Genomic DNA, 16,071 nt, shown 5'->3' with positions numbered 1-16,071 from the left:
TTTTCAGACCACCAACAGTGGGTTTTATTTTTCCTTTTTTAATCGACATTTCAGATTATTTTGTTCTCTTGTTGTTCATGTGGTTGTTTTCTTAACTTTTTTACATTTACACCAAATCGAAAATCTACGAATTCGCTTTTGTGTTTGCAGAGGGTTACAGATAAAAACATCAATGCAATCGATTCTCGACTTTGCTTGGTCAATTTCCAATGCTTTTCTAACGCCAACTTGGAGCACAGGGGTTTGGTCTCAAAAGAAGCAGATTTGTCACTTTAAAGTGCAAGCGATAAACAAAAAGTCCAAAAAGTATTGTCTGCCTTTTCGTTTAAGGATCCCAAAAGCTTCCTCGAGAAAACAGCTAGGCCTGGAGGCCTTCCGTTAAACACAATTACGCACTTAGCGCGAATAACCTGGACAACCAATCTAAAATGTGATCTTTTTTATTAATACATGTATTTTGCCGGTAGATGTAATTCGCGTCTTTGTGAGAATGATCGATATGCAAATATACTGCTTAGAGAAATCAGGTGGGTGAAAAATTTCCTAGCGGATAACTGGTGAAAAAATTAAGTTCTAGATGTGTTGCTAAGTTCATTCAATAAAGGGTGTTCGTCTTAACAGCACCAGTAAGATGGCTTAAGATAGATTAGTGAACAGTGAATTAAAAAGTTTTCAGTAGTTATTATTGATCCTGCAAGTTTCAGTAAGTAGTTCTTTTATAAAATTACTTTTCGAAAAGATTTTTCCCACACTTTTTATGTTGGCATAAATCTGAGTGGCCGACTTTCACTCTGGAATTACGTTCAAAGTATGTACCTTCAAAGTAATAAAAACCAGAGGCTTTCTTTCTTCACGAGATTCAGACCGTTATCAAGATATGATAATCAATCTCTCAAATATCCGTTTATTGGTAGTATGTAGTTCGTGTTATCATTTAAAACATTAATCGATAATCATATGTAAAAATCTGCTTTCTGGGTTTATTTCCTATATAACTAATAAAAATCAGCTACTCAAAGCTTGATAGTACATTCAAAGAAGAGCTCTTGGCGCGACAGCAACTGAGAGAGATTGAAAGGAAAGAAACAAAGCAGAAACTAACCAAACCAAAGAAACATCTACGGTAACTTTTTTTCTTATATTCATTTTGAAGTTGTCATAACTTCTTTTCGTATTCATACTCTTGCAATATTTCTTGAAAACAAAAAAAAAACAGCGTTCTCTGCATAGTTCTTACAAGTTAATACTCTGGAAGTGTGTAATTGATCCCCATTCTAAGCGTCTTTGGCTTTTCATGTTAGTTTCACTTCGGGTTACTTCCTGATGAAATGGTAGGGGGTTGTCAAGCAAAGACCAAGCCAGACATATCCATCAAATAAAACGGGACCACGACTATAATGAAATAAAAGCTTCTCCTAATAACCCTCTTCATGTTTCGATTACGAAAAGCAAACAAACTGTAACTGAATAAGTAGAGCAATAATACCGAAGGATATGTGTCACGGAATCTTTTTTTAGATTTGAGGAACTTGTAAGGGTAGTCGTACTGACTAGATACGTTTTTCCCATACCGACCACATCACATCACTTTTCGCCGGTATAAGATATCTACTTTCACGGCAAAGTATTTGTACAGTGGCATGATAACTCAAATTTTAAAAGCAGCCAATAATTACAAATTTAAGAAATATTTTATACCAGAATAAAAGTTCTTTGTAGGATACAAAAATATGACAGTCTGCAAATACCAGCCTGATGAATGACGAGACAGTTTCAAAGTTTCTTTTTTTTTCAATGCCTTATTAATCCTTTTTTTTAACTTACGTCCTTTGGCTGACTTATGGACCGTACAAGGGTGAAAATTATTTGTTACTCATTTGATTCAGGGCACTTCTAGAGGTTAAAATGAGTCTCAGCCTCGCCCTCGCTATGAGGTTACGATCCTTTCAGGTCCCCTCTTTTTATAGGGGGGCAACCCTGGCCCCGGATGTTACTCTGAGTTCGTAATTTTGACAAATATTGTTGACGATCACCACATCAGCGTTTTATCTTCGTTCTCAGTTTCAGCCATTTATTCATACTGTTACAAAACTAATACGCTATTGATCTGTAGCTTTTTAATTTCATGCAGAAATTTTTAGTCCCTTTTCATAACTATTGGAGATAAAATTGTCTCCAATCAACGAGAAAACGTGATTTTTAATCCGTCTGCTGCAGATACTTGGAATTAGCAATTAAGGGAAATTTTGTTTTGTCCCTTTAATATGAAAACTATTTGCAGTACTGCAAAGATCGCTTTGGGTACTGTTGCGTGCAGAGAATGATTCACGAAAGATTCATGGATGTTAAAAAGTTAGCTTTCAATTCAAAATATTAGGCAGTAAGCATATTTTGCATATTTTAATAATTACAGATTGAACAATGTACTTCATTTTTTTCATCATAATCATGAATCATTATTATTGAGTAAATAATGTAGCCTGCTATTCCTCTTAAAAATACATATTGTGGAAAATGGCTTGGCCAGGACAACTTTGAGTTTTGAGTTTTGAGTTTGAATGAATCACTTAGCACACTTTCGAAACAGGAACAAACAAGGTACGGGGCACTACTAGTAGATGATAATCACTAGAATTGGTGTTAAAGGTGACTAAAAGTAAAGCTGTGCGCAAAAAAAGGAAAAGCTGTTTGAGAATTAGTAAAATTAAAACTGCCCTCTGTTTACGTTTTCCAGCAGTTTCTTGTTGTTTATTCCCATCGCTGCCTTTGTAAAAGGGTCCATTTTTGCCATGGACTCATTTTTTTTCAGAGGTTGTTAACCACGGCATGTGAAAAACCGTTTTCTTTGTTTGCCAGTGCTTTTTTTTTTTTTTCGTGCGGGCAGTTTTCAAAAAACAAATAACAAAAAAACACTTGAAACTCTATTAATCAAAAATTGGCTTACTAGGCTTTATCTGAAGATTTTAACACTTATGTTTTGTGACCTTTCGCTGTATTTGTAAAGGACTCACAGTGTGTTAATTATAAAATGTTTGACCAGGGCAAATGATCCGGGCTTAAGCGAAGGCTTCTTAAAATCTGGCTTAACCATTCCTGTTAAGTATTGTGCATGTAATACATGCAAGATTTTGCAAAGGGAACAGGCAATAATAAAGTGAAATGACCTAAAGACATGGAAATGTTTTGAAGTCCCCTTAAGCACTATATTAAGCACTGCAAATCAAAAAACACTGATTTTCACTTCGCTGAACAGCAATGTCTCTAACTGAACTTTTTATATTTGGACAAAGTTTGGGCTCCTTAGGCGGCGATTCAGAAATTTTTCTTTTAACATACACAATAAAATGAAGACTATACCTACCTTATTTTCCAATAATCGTCCTTAAGCCACCGCTAATAAAGTTCTTAAGAACCGATCTCGAATAGATATCAAAGGTATAAAGCTGCACGGCGGATTGACTCTCTGTATCTATAATATACAGAACAAATTTTCCCTTTCTAATGATTACAAAAATTTGTTTGATGTAATGGGCTGAGGTTTTCATTGTAACATTTACGACTACAGCCAGGCTGAAAGTTTTCACTTTTTTAATACATATCATCACTGTCTCATTGTCTAAAAAAATGTTCAAAGGTCCTCAACGGGCTGACTAGATATATACTGAGACGTTTTCAGCTCCTCGATCTGTCTTCATTTAATTATAACGACAAACGATTCAGGAATATTCTATATGAATCATGTTTATTCTAAGAAATGAGATTGCTGAATCATCGCCGCGCAGAACGGATTTCAAAGGAGTCATCTCCAAGCGGATATTATAATTGCTCAGAATCATTATCATAAAGAGATCAAAGTGTCCGGTTACAAAATAAAACTTTAATCCCCTCTTTTGCTTTGTTTGTATGTTTTGCCCTAGGGTAAGTTATTGAACATAAATTGAAATCCCATTATAATTCCATTAACGAACCAACATTTTGGTAAAGCCATGTTTTATAAGCGCGCTTATAAAGACAATGGAAACCTGCCGAGAAAGCGTCGGACAAAACCACCACTCTTTTCATTACTAATGATATTTTCTGTCTTTTGAGCACAGTTTGAATACTTCAGTCCTTTATCTAAAGAGGCATGAGAAAAAATTGTTGTTTGTCTAACATATCTCAATTCAATTCTTAATTAAAAACACAGGCTCGCTTCTGTAAACGAAAACTAATCTCCCAAAGTTGAAAGACAGTCATCTAGGCAAATTTAACTTTCTCCTTTATCCAAGCACAATACCGTAATGCAATATATATTTTGAAATAACTCGACCTTTTGTCAAATGACAAAAGTACGTAAGTTAGGTGTGAATAGTCATATACCAGGAGGAAACTCTTTATAATACGCAAATTACCATCACCACTTCCGCAGTGCCAAGTATTATTGTTTGAAGATAATTAAATTATCTTTAAAGCGTGGTTCTTAACCGAAAGGTGTTATACGTACAACCTAAATTAGGTTACCGAAAGCAAATATATATATAGGAGGAGCATTTGGATCTTCAAGTTAGACGCTTTGGGAGTTGCTGAGAGTTTCTACATTTTCGGTCAAGCTTAAAGGTAAGTCCCCTTGGCTTTATCGGCTTCAAACCAACATCAAGACGGTTTTTTCAATGCATCATTCTAGTCAAAATAATATTAAATTTTTATTATAAAGAAAGTTCTCTAGCTTGCCAATTCAAGTACATATCGTATGGTCTTTTTTAGAAAGGACAGACTGCTTTTGTTATCGTGCTGCTGATTTTCTGACATTTTGAAGATATGCTTTTCGTGTCTTTTCAGAGGTTCATGATCTTTATTATATCACTTTTATTAGGAGTTTTGTTTCAAAGACTTTTCCATCGACTCAGAGGACAAATATTTGTTGAAGGATTTAAACATTCAGACTATTTTTAGTTTAGTAACGGAATAAGGTATGATGAACATGCCATTCGAGAGGATTAATGGCGCCACGAATTAGGTTATTATAATCAGTGAAAAACAAAAAGGTGAACTAGCTATGGGCGAGAAAGAATAGTGACCATGTGGTTTTTGCAGAAGACAGAATATTGTAAAGTAATCAAAGGGTTTTTTGAATAGGTCGTTGAATAGCGCTTTAAAAGCAAGCCAGAGGCTGTTGAGGTCGTTTGACTTTTCACTTGCTTTTAATTTTCAACATAGCCTCAAAATATTACATAAATGTATTTTGTAACGTTACGACTTGTCATTTCTTTATTGAATCCCCCAGAAAAGAATGGCTTGTCGGACCGCAAGATCGGAAACTTCTCTTGTCTTATTTTCTTATAGTTTTTTTAACATTTTTGACTCGAAACAAGACTTTGCCCGGCTTTCCTTCGATTCATTGTTTGAATTTAATAACATGAGATTTACAAAGCGGAGAAAAAAAATGGCTGAATAAAACACAATGCTTGGATTTCTGTTCTTTTAGGGTGAAACTTTTGTTCAAGAGCTAGGGATAGAAGGAAGTTACGCTTCAACATATGCTGTAATTAATGTTTTTTCAGTTGTGTCCGATCTATTCGATGGGGCAGTTTCGACGACTCTTAGCTAATTTAGAAAGAAATAGCAAGATTTGAAAAGATGACTGCAAAAAAAGTAAGACATTGCAACAAAGGAAGCCGCTGCATAACATGTTTGCTTAGTAACCGCGCTCAGAAGGTATACATGGTGTTCTAAATCTGATTAATATTGATATTGATATTTGATATCACCTTTGTTATCTAAAATCGCTTTTTGAGAGGTTTTTCCCTGTCATCGTTTGAGTGTATAAAAGTCAGAAACTTAAATATCTTGAATTCTGAAGACAAAAGTTTCAGCAATTGCAGTTGCCTTAATATTTAATTTCAGACTCCGTCATAAAAAAATAATAAAAACACAAGGAAACAATAGTGCCAGTACCTCGTTTATTAACCATTCGTAAATTTTGACTTTATTTTTATCTGTCGTCATTGGAATTTCGTTCTTCGATGGACAACGGGATTTCGGGTTTGGTCAGTGCGCTGCCGTTTAAAAGATTTTTCCAAAATGGACTCCAGTTTATGACATTTCATTTTTCTGAAATATAATTTCTGTTTCGGAGAATAAGTCTACAAAAATGTGAATCAAGTAGTTTGACCATGGATGGTGTCGACGATTTAATCTATGGGAAGAGAAACGAACTGTTTTAACGATTTTTGCTGCTTCGGGGAAGAAAGTGACCTCTTTGACATTTTTCGGTTATACTTCCGAGGAATACTGCACTTGATTTTTTAAAAAGAATTACATTAAGTCGCCATATGTTTTGAAGAATTCAAAGCCTCACAAGACAGACGATATTTGATTAACTTTTTCAGCCGTTTGAAAGCTGACTGTGACTGACGGATACTGAGGGCAGAACACGACTGGTGGGGAAAAAGTGCACAAAAAAACATTATTATTTGTTTAACTTGTAGATGGTAACCAAGACTCAACTCGCCTTTTTGCTCGTGTCATGCATCGTCATGTCGCTGTTAATCGAGCCAGCTGTTAGTCAAAAGGATGCTTTACGGTGGGGTAAACGAGACTACGACTCACCCGACGATTATATGCCGATTAATCCGAAGCACCGTCGAAGACAGTACGACAACGAGGAAGATTATTATAGTGAGTAGACAGGGTATTTAAAAAGCATAAGAGGAGCTGTGTCACGAAATTTGTCAATATTCAGATCAAACATTTGGGAACTGTCACTAAATTGAGGAAGACATAAAAATAACCACTTAAACCATTAATTTAAAGAACAAACAAGCAAACCATATACAAAAGATGGCACGGATAAAAATAATGGAAGAAGATTGTAAAGGGTTGCAATCATGATATTGTGGTTTTTGAAAACTTGTCAGCTTAACAGTTTTTTTAGTTCATTTTTTTACTGTTTGTAACGATGGAAGAAATATTTGTTTGGAGTCTGTGGTTATTCAGCTTTTTTTGCGAGTAATTTGTTCTCTAACGTCAAGTTCCATTGCGAATAAAGTCATGTAGTCTAGACCTCGAACTTTTGTTATATCGCTTTTCTGCAAGGTAAACACTTCAAAAAGAAAAAAAACTTTCCCGGCCCGAAATTAAAGAGCTGCTAGGGCTTGGAAAGAAAAAACCCCAGATTAGAGAGAAGTGCCCTATATACGTGATTTTCAAATTAAGTTCATGACTTTGGTTTAACACGAATAAATTCCTATCAAAGAAGAAGAATTTGCTTAAATTGTAAATTAATGTGACGATATTGAGGACAGGTCATTTATCGTTTCTTTATATGACGTGTTAATTAAAGCAAAACTTAATGATGTTAAATCTATTTATAAAAATTAAGTTAATAGTCTTTTGGAAATCCAATTTGGCGGATCTAAAATGACGCCTATTTGAAGTCATGACGTCATGTCACATGGCAGTTTCAGACGTACTGCTAAAATAAACCTCCACGGTTTTTTGTCATATGAATAGAAATTGTTTAGTATTTTGAGTACTTAACAGCCTCTTTACAAATTAAAGGGAATTTATCCTGATCAAAGGTTATACGCTCCGGCATCATCAGCTTGGCAACTACACCTCCTAAAAGACAGGGGCACCCAACAAGAATATAGTTCAAAACCACTTAAACATAGCATTGTTGAACGCATTCAGTAGTATTTAAACGTATAGGCACATTTTTATCCCCAAAACATTTTTCATCTGTTCGGATTTCCTAGCTGAAAGTCTAGTGATCCGAAAATTATAGGGATCGAAACTAAATACTTTTTCGAAAATTTCAGCCAGAAAAAAGGCTCCTGAAAATTCTAGGTGACCTTTTTAGGGTAAAAATCCGTTAAAAATGGGCAATTATACCATTTTTTAGATGTTAAAATCCTAGGAGAGGCAGGCAAACAAGAAATTTTACAACAAATGTTCCGAAAATTCTAGATCTCAAATCGTCTTCCGAACATATATTTTCCAAAAATTGACGTTGGGTGCCCCTGATGAAATGATATGAAAAAGGTGGGGGGAAACATTTACATCATTCATTTATTACATTGACAAATTAATTATTGCTTATGTCTTTTTCTTTCAATTTACAGGAGATTTCGTAAGGAGAAGTGACCTGTCGGACCGTTTTCGACTTTAATAAGCCAATATTAGAATCATAGAATTTAGCGGAGCAAAATAATAATTGTTGTTGAATATTGAATTGCATACGTTAATACGTGGCGAATGTTGAAAATAGAAATAAAATAATTTCACTTATTTAGCTCAACTGAGTGTGTTAAACTGAGTTTATTGCGTTCTGGCCTTCACTGACAGTAAAACATCGACTAAATTTAGAAAACAACTAAATCATCGCCATTGACAAGTAATGCGAATCACTGCTTTATATCTGAGCAGTTGCAGATCGGATGTTACTAAAACAAGGAACAGGGAACGAGAAAATGAAAAATGTGAACAAAACTTAACTTGAACTCTAGCCGTATCATTAACTCTCTTAGACATTACCCATTCTCTCTCTTTTTTTCTTTTTTTTTTTTTTGGCATTTTTATATTTTCCCATTCCCCGTGCTCGTTCCCGCTACCCGTTCCTCGTTTTAGTGTTGATAAGTGGCATTCTTGCAGATCACAGAAAAAGTGACTTCAAACATCTGTATGAACAATAAATACAAAAAGACTCACGATCTATATTTTTAAGTCTTCTGTCAGATTCCACACCAGCTCCTTTTAATTGTGAGGTACCAGCAGTGTTTTTACTTACCGTCTGAGCTTATTCTTAAACAAATCTGACCAGGAGAAGCTCACTTTGACATCTATGAGGGCCATACCCTTGAGACAACTCTTTCCCGTATATCTCAGTTTCTATTCCTAGAACAACACTCTCTAGCGAAATGTTATTTCTGGGGATCGGAAGCGCCCAGATCAACAGAGGAAAATGGTCCTCAGCCGTTGTCCCAAAATTTTGACCTCTAGTCTATGCCTTTTAAGATGTAGGAAAACCTGGTTATCAGTTGAATGACATAATAAACATATAATCTGACTAAAATAAAGGTGCGGATATATTATGAACCCCCGTTTTCGTACCTTAACGTACCTTCCGTCCCACAAGTCGTATCAGAAAACGTAACAGATCTACTGTATAACTAGTGTTTAGGCAACACCTTCAGCAAATAGTGATAGCTTGACATTGGGTTTTTGCCAGAGAACCAGCGCCTTGCATTTTTCAGGGTTCAAAATCATCTTGTTATTACTAAACCACTCACTCACCACCACGTTCTTATTGAGAAAATACGGAGTTTAAGCAGCGACGTTCTTGAACGACTTACGTCAACTGGAAGTGAGCCTGTTCCTCTTTTAATATACCTTCACGGTACCAAAATTGTATTGCTACGTAACTTTACTCTTATAGAGAGGATTTGACCAAAAATTTGTTCAAATTGACGGCTCAAGAGTGCAAAAAGTCCACTTCCGGTTGACGTTTCAGCAGAATACAGCTGATTATCATCGGCATAAATAGACAGCTTCGCCTCTTTGATGAAATAAAATAAGTCATTTATGAAGATCTTAAACAATAAGGGTCCTAAAACGGAGCCTTGGGGAACGCCGCTGTAAACATGAGATATCACTTGTAACGGATAATCCGTCTCTAGTGTGAAAACGGCCATTGTGTGCACGTGTCTACATGTGAATTCTCAAGCATATGATCACTGCTCAGCCCTCATTGTGCTATTTCCCGCGGGGTTGTATCATATGGCTAATATGAAAGTTTGGATTTTCCGGTCTGTCGTGGCCGACCCTCTGTAAGGTTAAAAAATATTCTTTTTGTGCGCCAAGAAATAAGACAACAAGAAATGCCGCTGAGGAATTTTCTCTAATATTCATACGTGGGAGAAGTGGTCGTTGTTGGCGGTACAAAGCAGGATAAACTCGAATATATAAATAAATAAACAACGATTTAGAGGAAGCACATCCACATAGTGGTTCTTCGTCTACTTTTCCTGATCGAATTGGAATTTGGAAATGTTGGTTTTTGAGGAGACGGGAAAACCGGAGTACCCGGCGAAAAACCTTTCGGTGCAAGGGAGAAAACCAACAATAAACTCTACCCACATATGGCGTCGACGCCGGGATTTGACCCTGGCCACATAGGTGCGAGGCGATAATACACAGATTGAAATAGAAGGAATTTCTCCTCATCTGTATTCGTTGCCTTTCGATGTAGTAGCGGTGGTCATTCATAATCATAACGAACTGATGATAACACGAACTGAAATGGAATCCGTCTTGAAAGGAATTAAGTGGTTAGCGAGGAAAATGTAGTTTCATCATAATTTGACCCTTAATTTTTTTCCAAAAAATTTCGTCAACTATGCAAGTTTCGTTTAAAGTTAGGTTACTCAGAAAAATTTATAATAATTTCCTGGGGTACGGTAGTAACTTTGTGCAAGCGTTGAGAAATCTTAAGATAAATTGTTGGAAAACCTCAGTTTTAAAAAAGAGACTCTTCTAAAATACCTATAGGCTAGTAGTTATTTCCACATGTACCCGTGAGTGTATTGTACACAAATTTCTCTTCCAAACCATCTAGCGATTTTAAGACTTGTCTGCCCATTTTTAGGGGCAAATTAAATCTGACTAGTGTACGGAAGGTCGTGGGTTCAATTCCCATCTGGAACTTAGAATTTTTTTTTCTGTATTCTTCTCTCCACACATATCATTTCAATCATTTATTATTCATTGCTCATAAAGTATTTACACGACTGCGTGATGGAGTTAATATTGTGTGTTCACTTGACATAATGTGACTGCGCGATGCGGTAGTTATGTCAACCCACAAATGACCTGCTCAACACTGAGTTCCCAAAAGCTCAGTGGTTAGAGCATCCGATTAGCGTACGGAAGGTCGTGGGTTCAGTTCCCATCTGGAACCCAGAATTTTTTTCTGTGTTCCTCTCTCCACTCATATCTTTTCATTTATTATAAGTTTAATCTAGCCAGGGTTTATTTCTTCTCTTGAAAAACGTCGCTTTGAACATAGACTACTACGTGTGTAAATAGGGCCAAAAGCAAAGTGACATTTATTTAAAAGATCTGATTTAATACCCTGGTGAGATAAGAGATGTCGCTTTCTTAAAAAGCATCCATTAAGAAGTCGTTTTGTCTTCAAAGACTTATTAAGAAAGAGATTGATTTGTTACTAAACTGTGATAGTTTATGCATTAAGAATTGCGGAAAATGTTTGTTACAAATAAAAAACCTAGTAAAAACGAACAGCAATAAAATTGTTTGACGTATTCACACCCCCTCTCTTTTTGCTTTTCTTTCCTTTTTTTTAACTCAAGTCAATTTTTATAACATGATTATTATTGCCGTTGTTACTTTGATTGCATTAATTTTTTTAACTTATGAATTTCAAACAATCCTCTAAATGAGCCAGAATTCTGTCCTTTTATTCAAATTTTGTGTCTGTTTAATTAACAGTAGCGGAATAAAGAAAAATGAACACGAATCATGCTGACGGAAATTATTTTGACTAGCACATTAGCGAGAACAAACTTGCAATAAAAGGTTTCTTCCGTGTAATTGAATTGTTGATTGCTGCTAACACTGTTTACCCGGCCATCCACAGCTCAGCAGTTCTTCTAAAGAAGTGGCGGTTGAACCTTTGAAGATAGCTCATTAGGAGTGATTAATTTAATCCTCACTGATTATTCATGTACAAGTTCATAAAGAAAGAAGAGGAAGAATCGAGTTAATCACTTAATATACCCATGAATAGCGTATTTCAGGAGAAAAGAGGATTTTTTGCGTCAAGAGCTAATATCCCACACTTCACTATCGTAGGTGGTATGCGCAATTTTATCTATTCAAATGATATTTAAAAGTAAATACTTTTGATGAACGCACTAACTGTCGAGAGTAAAAACGAACCAATATTTTGCAATCGATAATATTTCTAATTTCATTTACTCAAACAAAAACACAAGCAGCCCTGGCAAGTTATTTTTTCTTGACTTGACAAGCTATTTACTTGAAATTGACGCAAACGCTTACTCGTACCTTGTGGCCTGTTAAGAGATTAACCTCATATGAGGCAGGAAAACACCTTGATAAAGGGATATACACCAGACACTGTAGTCATCAGCGGTAAAAGGAACAATTGTATAACTTTAATTACCGCAATCATTACATGTTCTGCGCGCGGTTAATTAACAACGCCAACCGCACAGTGCTTTCCAAGCATTCGGTTCCATATAAAAGAGACGGGCATCGAACCGACAACAATTTGACAACTCTAAACAGGAAGAAACTGTTGTAGACAGCGTAAGACAAGTAAGGTCGTGATCACTCGTCAGGTACAATCAGTTTTGTTTTATTCTAAATTTCTGATTTACAAGAAGTGAAAGCATATTTACTTGTAACTGGAAGCAGGTTGTAATCTATGCGTTTACAATAAGCTGACACCTACTTGACTTTTAACTATATAAGGTTCGTACTGTTAGACAATCGATAGTTCTTAAAGAGGCAAAAGATCTGTTTCTTTATTCTGTTTATTCTTTACGCTCAGAAAGACTTTCATCTCTTTAGGTAAGCTAAAGGAATTCTTAACGAATATTGAAGAATCTTCAATAAGTTTGCGTTATTAAGGTTACAGCAAAATTCTAATTGGTTTCAGACTGAAATGTGCTGAAAGTAACCACAGTTACGGGGTTTTATTACGAGTGCAGCCGTAATTGTAGATATCATTGTCCTACTTTTGTAATGACGATTTTTTATATAAGTTTCATTAGATGGAAATTTTTAACTTTTAATTTTTACTTTATAATAATGTTATTTATGGAATTTTTTTTATCAGACAATGCTATTATTATTTTTGTTAAATTGATGCGATGCAGAATTCCCTTTTATCAGTTAATAAAGTAGACGTAGACGTAGACGTAGAATACTTTAAACTAAGTAGAGGTGGTAACAAATCATGAAGAATTTATATTCCCACCTTACTGGTGAAAAATACTTTATTTTATTTTATTTTGTTCTATTTTGTTTTATTCTCTTCTATTTTTTCTACTCTATCATTGTTTCTATTTTTTTTTCTTTAGCGTTCGACGTTCGGGAGTATCGTAAGACTTAGCCACGACGATTGTTCTTGACGAACTCGTAAAAAATTCTCTAATCATGATGAAAAGCGACAAAAATATAAAGAGCTGCTATATTGCGACAATCTATGTAAAAATAAAAGTTACCTTACAATAAATTTATTCATCATACATCAATTTTTTAACATCTGCTTTCGCACTCCTCTTCAATTTCTCATTGTTTGTCGCTTTTGAAATTAATATTTGCGTTCTAAGCAAGAATATCTGAAAAAGAATTGATTTTTGCAAATTTTAACCTCCTAGTCAACGTTTTATTTCCACTGAAAAGATTCTGTCCTTTTACCTGAGAGAGAGTGCAAAAAACACGAGAAGGAGTGTTTCATCTGATATCCAAACACAGAAAAATGTTTTAAACCTACTTTACCCACTTGGGTTTACGAATATCAACTAACTGATACACCCTTTCTAGGATTTGAATGTAAGCTCAATGATAAAGAAAAAAATCGCAGATCCTGATGGTAATAGAATCACATTCCAAACTTCTTTCGAAACTACAACGAAAGTCCAAATGCGATTCGAGATACAAAAAAAGTAACATCGGGATATGGTTGCCACAATAGCTGAGATACACTGCAGATGATTAGATGTGCCAAGTTTATAAGACAGTGTGATATTTTGAAGATATAAAAGATGCAGTAATAGCGGTTGTGTACACATCTTCGCTAGAACATCATGTATCATATGTCTTAAAATAGTAACTTTCAATGACGCTGTTTCCAAGGTTTGCTTCTTGTTGTTACCTTTTTCAGGAAATGTTTTTCTCCAATAAATTTGTTCTTCTGTTTGCCATTTCCTGCGTTGTTCTCTCCATGTGTTCCCAAAGCGTAGAAGGGCAACTTCCTGGCATTCGTTGGGGAAGAAATTTACAAGGCGACGAGGTAGCTCGTAAGGAATACACCGGGAAACTTTGGGAATTGATGAAAAGGCGATATACTAAACATCATGAAAATAGTAAGTTAAAGCAAGAACCAATTACTACCTAGCTATTTAAATTACTTGAGTTTATGAGGCGTTAGGGTTGTGTACATACGCATCGGACACACCTGAGAATAGTCGACTAATATGTTATTTCATTTTAAATAGCTCAAGACAACTGGGTGTCATAAAAATACAACCTGTCACTCTTCATGCAATCAGCCCAATTTATATTCATCCAAGTTCAGGACAAGGAAATGACAAGACTGTATCTTCAGATCCTGGAGGTCAAACTATCAATGAAAATATACGAAAACACACTGACTTGATTCCTAGATAAAGAATTTTGGTGAAGCAAGAAAAAGAATGAAGGCCAAGCAAAGTTGAGTTACAAAATAATACACAACGATGACAATGATGAACATGGATTTCTTCAAAGATTGCATGTTTTTTGTCACTATTTAGTTAATCCGATATCCATTTATTTTCAATAGATATAAATATATTATTTCAGTCAAATCATCAAGTCGTAATAAAGATAACCAATCTAGAATACCAGTGTGTTCAACTCTTTGATTTTTCATTTTGATAACATGAAAATAGCTCGTTCAGTTCCTGTTTACACCTGCTTAAAGTTTGACGACCGTAAAAGACGCTGCATATGTGGCTGGACGTGCCGTAGGACTACGTGGAAGTTGTTATCCGTGATAACGTTTTCTATATTAAAAATATCTATAACCTCATAATGAAAAAGTGGAAATTAAGGCGCGCGTGCCCTTCATGTCCTTGCACCCCAAGATTAACCCTCTAAACCCTAAGATCAAAATTTGAATTCTCACTCGTTGCCCCTATTCATTTCCTACAGAAGTAGTGGGGAGACGTTGATAAAATATCAAGCAAATTCATTTTGTGCCATCATATCCATAATTCTCATGACCACTCTGTTTTACAAAGTTTTGACATTAAAGGAAAAATTTGATGCTGATCACTCTCAGGGCTTAAAAGGTTAAACTCCTCTTTTTCCTTCTCCTTCCAACCCCTGTCACGCTGAGGCTATTAGTCAGAATGAAATTAAATCGTCATTTATCAGAAATTAACAGAACGGATACCACTTCCCCTTTCATTGCTTTCATCTCACTGAAACGAATCCAGAGTTGCTTTTTTCCTATAATATGGGTACTATACTATGGATCCATCAATCAATAAACTTTATTTACCCTCGAATTTACAGTGTAGCACTCAAGTGCTAAAAATAATCAGAAGTAATTATAATTGTTACTAAAACCTGCCTTCGTGGCAGGATTTTAACGATAAAATCGTGGCTGCTCAATTCTTTTAACTTTCATAAAACGCTAATGTATCTAGATTATCTTAATTTATTCAAGAGATAAAAACTAAAACTACAAAATATCTCTCGAAAGGGGGTATCTAGAGGTTAACCCGATATAAAAGATTCCCCAAAATAAAAGATGAAGAGGTAAAATCTAGAATCTAAGACATTATATACAGAGAGAAAAATCTAAAACCTAAAGACTAGAATAAAAAACATCATTGGCATATCATCATTGAAACTATTTACGGTCGTATTAATCAATATTCCTATTTATACCACTAAATGAGAAATTTCTGCAATTTGATTGGCTTAGAGCAGTAGTATTTCAGCTTAATTTGAAATACCTACATGTGAAAATTACAAACCTTTTGCGGGTAGTGGTATAAACAAATAATAGCATGATTTGTACGTGATATTTGGCATAGATACCACTCGTGATATTTCAAAATTGTCTCAAATTTCACTCGCCTAACGGCTCGTGAAATTACGGATAACAATTTCGAAATATCACTCGTGGTATTTATGCCATATATCACTACAAATCATGCTATTACCTATACAAATCCCTAATCAGTTGCGAAATAAAGTGGGCGATCCTGCGTTTACGACATCTTTAGGCAAGTAAGTTCCACGCATTAACGATCTGCACCTAGTTACTGA

At 35.2% G+C, this 16,071-nt stretch overlaps 2 long non-coding RNA genes across 3 annotated transcripts; both read left to right on the top strand.

Annotated features, from left to right (window-relative positions):
* Positions 1–990: 990 nt before the first annotated feature.
* Positions 991–8,278, top strand: LOC140935728 (uncharacterized). 2 transcript variants are annotated; one of them, XR_012165242.1, is made up of 3 exons: positions 991–1,123; positions 6,468–6,657; positions 8,103–8,278. It is a non-coding gene; the product is annotated as an uncharacterized lncRNA (long non-coding RNA). The 2 variants fall into 2 exon arrangements; XR_012165243.1 differs by lacking the exon at positions 991–1,123 and adding an exon at positions 4,441–4,596.
* A 4,250-nt stretch (positions 8,279–12,528) lies between these two features.
* On the top strand, positions 12,529–14,617 carry LOC140935727 (uncharacterized). The gene is made up of 3 exons (XR_012165241.1): positions 12,529–12,594; positions 13,913–14,114; positions 14,247–14,617. It is a non-coding gene; the product is annotated as an uncharacterized lncRNA (long non-coding RNA).
* Positions 14,618–16,071: the final 1,454 nt, after the last annotated feature.

This window comes from Porites lutea, chromosome 4 (assembly GCF_958299795.1).
Source record: "Porites lutea chromosome 4, jaPorLute2.1, whole genome shotgun sequence".
Lineage (NCBI taxonomy): Eukaryota > Metazoa > Cnidaria > Anthozoa > Scleractinia > Poritidae > Porites > Porites lutea.
This window is presented reverse-complemented; position numbering and strand designations above follow the sequence as displayed.